The sequence below is a fragment of the Grampus griseus genome (assembly GCF_964374135.1).
Source record: "Grampus griseus genome assembly, chromosome: 16".
Taxonomy (NCBI): domain Eukaryota; kingdom Metazoa; phylum Chordata; class Mammalia; order Artiodactyla; family Delphinidae; genus Grampus; species Grampus griseus.
In genome coordinates, this window is record NC_139010.1 from 12,587,237 (window position 1) to 12,594,925 (window position 7,689).

Sequence of the window (7,689 nt, forward strand, 5' to 3'; positions counted from 1 at the left end):
CCGGATAAGCAGTTTTCCCAGTGACTTCATTAGGAGTCAGGCACCAGAGGTAGTCACTAAGATGGGGGAAAATCACATGCTCAAATTTATAAATATTCTCTCATAAAATCACCTCATTATTAATAATGTCTTACCTGATTAAGGACTTCACGTGTCCTGTCAGATAATATATGCCTACATACTCACATAAAATGCTGCATTTCCACACTGCATGTTTTATTCAAATATGGCAGACATACACACACACACGAAATCCACTCAGAATATAGTTACAGTAGCTATTTGTACTACTCCCTTCCTTTAACTTCTATATATTTGAGGGGGTAACAGACAATCCTAATACAGAGTTACAGTTTTCTAAGTTTATTTTCACCTTTACCAGTGTCCTGTGTATTTTCATATGTTTTCACGTTGCTGATTAGCATCTTTTCATTTCAGCTTGAAGGACTCCTTTCAAGGCAGGCAGTGTCCTATAATTGGCCCATCTGGGTTATGCACCAGCAGAATAATGTGGACAGGAATGCAGAGCCTAAAAATACAATAGCCACTTCAAAGGGTAATTCTGCATACATTTTTTTAAACATTTTTATTTATTTATTTATTTTTATATTTATTTTTGGCTGTGTTGGGTCTTCGTTTCTGTGCGAGGGCTTTCTCCAGTCGCGGCGAGCGGGGGCCACTCCTCATCGCGGTGCGCGGGCCTCTCACTATCACAGTCTCTCTTGTTGCGGAGCACAGGCTCCAGACGCGCAGGCTCAGTTGTTGTGGCGCACGGGCTTAGTTGCTTCGCGGCATGTGGGATCCTCCCAGACCAGGGCTCGAACCCATGTCCCCTGCATTGGCAGACAGACTCTCAACCACTGCGCCACCAGGGAAGTCCTGCATACAATTTAAAAACGGGTTTCAAATCAGTAAAATAGGGTGAATAAATCAAACGGTGAGAGATCAACTGGCTATTCATCTGGAAAAAAACAAAGTTGGGTCTTTACTTTGCACCATATTTAATCAAGCAGTAAGAGAAGGGGGTCAGTTGATCATTCAATTTAACTTAAAACATATTTGTTTCATATGTTTTAAAGAGAAGACACCTGACAAAATGGAAAGTTCTAAAAAGAATCTTCTTGTATCAACAAATAGAAATTCCTTTCAAACAATGGAATGATAGACAATTTTATTTCTAAAGTTCAAGTTCTGAACAGAAATGCCTTTGGCTATAACAGAACACTCCAAGTCAAACTATTCAGTATCTGTGAAGTAGGTAATAGTATCTCCATGTTGCAAATGAGGAAACTGAGGCACAGAGAGATTAAATCACTACGTAGGTCACACAAATGATAAGTGGCAGAAATAGAACAGCTTGTCTGAGAAAACAATGCCATGTCACATAATTCAAGGAAGAAAACTGTGGCATTCTACCACACTAAATACAAACACAGATAGTTCTTAGCTCACATAAAATCTGGGCTTCACACCTAAATTTATATAAGCATATCACTTAGACATATAAAAAATATAAAATGGGGGTAACTTCTTCAACAAGTGCTGTTTTTAATCTGTAAAGTATAAGTACTAATGTTCAAGGCTACTTTTGAACATTGACTCAGATGTGTGTTATAAACAATTGTGTACTGGTTCGTTGCATACTTTAAGTAAACCTTGATTCTATTAAACATTGTTTGGGTCATTTACTGAAAGGACAGTTTGGTAACAATGTTTATACCCATTTATATATGTCACCAAAGAGTAAAGAACACAGGATATGTGGCATTTTATGCATTCAATGTGTCTTCTAAAGTATATGTTGTGTAAATATATGATGAAACAACAATAGTATTTAGTGTAAGAAACCCTGATATAAATAAAGTTATTTAGGTAAGCGTCATCATTCCACTACGATTATTTTGGGGTCTGAAACAAAAATCAAACATACATGAAATAAGTGTTAAAGAGCATAATTATGCATATCAGCCTGACATAGCTCAGAGGCTATTTACACACACATTGAAAGCTGCTATTCTGATGCTTCAACTCATTTGTGCCTTTTTTAAAGCTACATATTCCATGGTGAGCATGACTAAGTAAACATACTGTGTTATATTTCTAATAAGATATTTGGTACTGCATCCAAAACCTTGCTTCTAGGATTAGATTATTTCCAGATGAAGATTCCCCCAACATTTTTTTAATGAACTTATTTATTTTCGGCTACGTTGGGTCTTCGTTGCCGTGCACGGGCTTTCTCTAGTTGCGGTGAGCGGGGGCTACTCTTCGTTGCGGTGCACAGGCTTCTCATTGTCGTGGCTTCTCTTGTTGCGGAGCATAGGCTCTAGGCGCACAGACTTCAGTAGTTGTGGCACATGGGCTCGGTAGTTGTGGCTTGCGGGCTCTACAGCCCAGGCTCAGTAGTTGTGGCACACAGGCTTAGTTGCTCCCACGGCATGTGGGATCTTCCCAGACCAGGGCTCGAACCTGCATCCCCTGCATTGGCAGGCGGATTCTTAACCACTGCGCCACCAGGGAAGCCTCCCTGACATTTCTAAAGCTGACAATTTTCTTCTGTCACATATTCTCTGATATACAAATTTTGAAATGTGTTTTGATATTATAAGGTTTTATTCTACTCTCAATTATCTGATGTTCAGTAAAATCTGTGTCTTTGTGAAAATCTTCCTACAGCCATTTCATCTTGGGGTTTTTCATGGTAAATATCTGATTTACAAAATGTTTGACTTGCTGATGAAGGGTTATTAAAATGCAGGATATTGACAGGGGTTTCTCTATTACTGAATTCTCTGACATACAGTGTTTCTCACTCCATCATTAGATTCACAGGCTATATGAAATACAGGATGGCTAAGATAAGCTATGACAACAAATAGACCTGAACATGTGATGGCTCAACACAATGCAAGTTTATTTCTTGTTCCTGAAAAGACTTAAGCGTCATGGTAGAGAAGGGAGGGCTCTGCTCAGGAAGTCATTCAGAGACCCTGGTTTCTTCCAACTTGTGAATCTGTAATCTCTAATGCCTCACTCCCAAGCTGTCCTGAGGATGATCTTTGACAGGGAAAGAGTGGGAAGTAGGAAGGATTCCAAATGAGGTCTTTCATGGGCTTGGAAATAATGTACATCACTTACGCCCACATTCTGATACAGAGCTTGATCGCATAACCTCATGTGGATCAAGGGAAAGCTAGAAAATCTTAACTAGTTGTGTATCCACACAAAAAAGGAAATGAGTATTGGGAAAAACATAGCCAGTTTGTGCCACATGGGACTTCTGCCCTATGTGAATTCCCTGATGATTAGTAAGGGTTGATTTCTGGCAGAAAGTTTTCCCACATTCTCCACATTTATAAGGTTTCTCCCCCAAGTGAGTTCTCAAATGATTAGTGAGGGTAGATTTCTGACAGAAATTCTTCCCACATGCATTACTTTCATAGGGTTTTTCCCCTGTGTGAGTTCTCTGATGTTTAGTAAGAGTTGACTTCATACGAAAAGATTTTCCACATTCATTGCACTGGAAGGGTTTCTCTCCTGAGTGAGTTCTCTGATGTATAACAATGGCTGACTTCTGACAGAAAGTTTTACCACATTCATTACACTGAAAGTGTTTCTCTCCTGTGTGAGTTCTCTGATGTTGAATGAGAGCTGACTTCTGGCAGAAAGTTTTCCCACATTCATTACATTCATAGGGTTTTTCCCCTGTGTGAGTCCTCCCATGTTGAGTGAGGGATGACTTTCGGTAAAAGGACTTCCCACATTCATTGCATTTGTAGGGTTTCTCTCCTGTGTGTGTTCTCTCATGGTCTGTGAAGGCTGATTTGTGACTGAAGGTCTTCCCACATAAATTATGTTCATAGGGCTTCTTTCCTGTGTGAACTCTCTGATGGACCATGTGCATTGACTTCTGTTGGAAGGACTTCCCACATTTAGTACATTCATAGCGCTTCTCCCCTGTATGTGTTCTCTGATGCACTGTGAGGTTTGACTTGTGATTGAATGTTTTCCCACATTCATTACATTTGAATAGCCTCTCTCCTCTCTGATTTTTCTGAAGTTGAGTGAACTGTGACATTCTGCTGCAATTATTTTCAATTTGACTGCTTTCATGTTGCTTCATTTCCACGTAGATTCCATGACATTTCAAAAGAGAGGACTTCTCACAGAAACTTTCCTCATGTCCATTATATTCACAGAGTTTCTCTCCTGTATGAATTTGCCTATGTGGGATTATCACAGCCTTTTTCTCTAAGGCTTTCCCACCATTATTATATTTAAACGTCTTCTCTGAAGTTTGGATGTTTAGGTGTTGAATAATACCATGATTACAATCAAGGGTTTCTCATTTTGATTATTTTCATAAGAATCCTCTTGAGTATGAGACTTTTCCTCCTTAATAACAAATAATTTCTCATGTATATTTAACACATCAGGCTTCTTTCTTGAAAAGTTTCTATTACTACTAATTGATACTGAAGTATTTTTCAAACTTGTTCCATATAAGTCATATTTATAAGGCATTATGCTTGAAGAAACAAAGTTTGTGCTCATATTAGATGATTTTCCTAAAGCATTAACTTTCTCTGAAGTCAATGTTTTGTTGTTGAATGCAACTTGTGGCAAATATTTGTTTTGGTTGTCCTGGATTCTCTCTGTTAGGTCATGAGTTTTGCAGTCTTCTAGAAATGAAAATATTGAACATACCATAAGAATTTGAACAGATTTCTAATAGAATTGGACTAAGATACAAATGTCATACTATATATTTGACTTTTGGTTTCAGGAGTCTCTCAAGATCAAAGTGACTCTTCCCCATCTAGTTTGTTTGGGAAAACAAATGTGGAGAAAAGGGAGAAAAGCTAATAATAGGCAGACGTAATTATTCAGCATTTTACAAACAGAAATTTCAAAGTGGGTAGAAATGAAAATGTAAACTCAAGAAACAGCAATAGAGGATGGAAGATTTTACAGAAGTGGTAGCTTCGGGTAGGAGGAAAATCACAGAGACTGGGATGGGTACAACTGAGCTAATGAAGAGTAATTTCAGTGACAAGGAAAACAAGTAGATAAAGGTGTTAATGGGGAAAATAAAGAGATGGACTACAGAGTAGGTCTAATACCCTCAAATCTACATTGTTTTTAATAACATTGTGACAAGTTTTCATGCTCCAGTTGAACTCCCCTTATTTCCATTCTACACATAACAGCAAAGTAAATCTCTGAATGCACCAACTGCCTCATGTTTGAGGGAAGAGTTATTAGATTGCACTCTAATTTTCCTTCTAGCCATGATTCACAGGAATGTACAAAAGAAAGTACAAAACAATGGCAGACTAAGTCACCTGTGGCAATCTAGTTCTGACTATTTTGGCTGTGATACCTTAATATCAATCTATCATACTTGTTTGACAGGTAAACTACCATGATAATCACATTCACTTTCACTTACTTTTCCTTAAAACCTTGCCTGTGCCACAATACTAACGCTTAATTTTGCTTTATATCTCACATCTCACATTTCTACATTTCAGGCTTCTACATATTATTAGAATTTAAGGGACATATTTTTCAATCCAGTCTTAGAAAATGAGTAACAATCGTGTTTATTTACCATTTAGAAAGTCTTGTTCACATTTGTCATCCAGTGCAACGTAGTGTATCCCAAGCTGAAAGACCACTGACCAAGTACTACATAGAAAACTATTACAAGTCCTCATTCTAGCAAACAAAATTTACACCAACTGAATGCCCATCAGATTTTCAAGCTACCAATCTACAGCTCCATAATCAATAACCCCTGCCCCAGTCTAGTCAGTTCTTTGTCTCATTGAACTGTCCACTCTTAACAAGCTGAAAATGTGTTCTCTCACTCAGCCTTGGCTCTATTTAGTATCTAGAAAAAAAAGTCATAATGATACTATTACTCCAAATCTCCACAAATGCCATCTCAAATCTTCCTACTTTCTAAACTTTCAAAAGTTACATTTACTCTAAATCTAAAAGTAGTTCCTGTCTAGACCACATGAATAGCATCATTCTACAAATTTATTCTACTGTCATTTCCTGGGACCAGTCAAATAGAAATCACTTGGATAAGTGGTATGAAGAAAATAAAATTGGGGAAAATTCTAGGTGGGGTTTTAGTTAAGGCAGTACATTTGAAAGGAAATGAAATTTGAAATACTGTAGACAAAATAGTGTCTCATGTTTGTTTTAATATTTCTTTGATTTCTAGTGATGTTACATATTTTTCATATACTTAGTGACTAGTTGTATTTTCTTTTTTAGTATTTACTTAAAAATTTTGGGGGGCTGCATTGGGTCTTAGTTGTGGTAGGTGGGATCTTTCATTGCGGTATGTGGACTTCTCTCTAGTTGTGGCACACGGGTTCCAGAGTGCATGGGTTCTGTAGTTGCGGCACGTGGGCTCTCTAGTTGTGATGCACGGGCTCAGTAGTTATGGCACCTGGGCTTAGTTGCCCTGCGGCATGTGAGATCATAGTTCTCCGACCAGGGATTGAACCCGTGTCCACTGCACTGGAAGGCAGATTCATAACCACTGGACCCTCCAGGGAAGTCCCTGTACTTTCTCTTTTATAATTACATTTCAATATTTCTAAGACATGCATTTTTTCTCGTATTTTAACAGCTCTGAAATGGATCTTGTAATGCATCTTAAAGTAAATGGTATGTCATAGTTTAATTGTCCATATATTTTCTTTTGCAATAGTAAATAGAATATTGAGGCATCTGGCAGTCCACTGCATTGTAGATTGAATGAAAAGCTGCAGCAGGATATTCTTTTTCTATTTTTATTGCATGTTAGATGTTCATCTTTCAACTGATTTGTAAGAGCAGTTTATCAAGAGTGTGAAATCTGTGTCTCGTAATTATTAAATATATTTTCTCAGTTTGTGTTTTAACTTTCTGTTATATCCTTTCTGGTTTCTGCCTTTTGTTTCATGCTATATCAAATTATGTTCTTTAAAATCTTTTATTTATATTCTAGGTAATTGATGGTTTACTTTTTAAATTTACATGCTGAATTCATGTACCATTAACCTTATTTTCTCAAATCATTAACTGAACATTCCAAACTATCTCCATTGTTTGAAATAACAATTAAAAAATAAATTTATGTATTCATTTATTTTTTGGGTGCGTTGGCTCTTCGTTACTGCACGCGGGCTTTTCTCTAGTTGCGGCCAGCGGGGGCTACTCTTCATTGTGGTGCACGGGCTTCTCATTGCGGTGACTTCTCTTGTTGCAGAGCACAGGCTCTAGGCACGCAGGCTTCAGTAGTTGTGGCTCGCAGGCTCTAGAGCGCAGGCTCAGTAGTTGTGGCGCACAGGCTTAGTTGCTCTGCGGCATGTGGGATCTTCCCGGACCAGGGCTCGAAACTGTGTCCCCTGCATTGGCAGGCGAATTCTCAACCACTGCTCCACCAAGGAAGCCCTGAAATAACTATTTTAACATATACTCAATTCTTATGTATTTGGATCTGTTTCCGTTCTTCTTTGAAGCCAGCACCAAACTTTTAAATTATGTTTATAATAATATGCATTTCCAATAAAATTTCCTCCCTATTCTCTGAGGTTATATATTTCCTGATGAAGTTTAAAATTATTTGTCAAGGAAAACAAAACCAAACTCTCAGAAAAAATTGTCATTTTGATTTAAATTGTT

General features: G+C 37.8%; 1 long non-coding RNA gene across 2 annotated transcripts in view; it reads right to left on the bottom strand.

Moving 5' to 3' along the window:
- Positions 1–391: 391 nt before the first annotated feature.
- LOC309834389 overlaps positions 392–7,689 on the bottom strand; it is a 77,484-nt gene continuing 70,186 nt past the window's right edge. For both annotated transcript variants that reach the window (XR_014297859.1, XR_014297860.1), the window contains exon 5: positions 392–879. This is a non-coding gene — a long non-coding RNA (uncharacterized lncRNA). The remainder of the gene's footprint in view (positions 880–7,689) is intronic.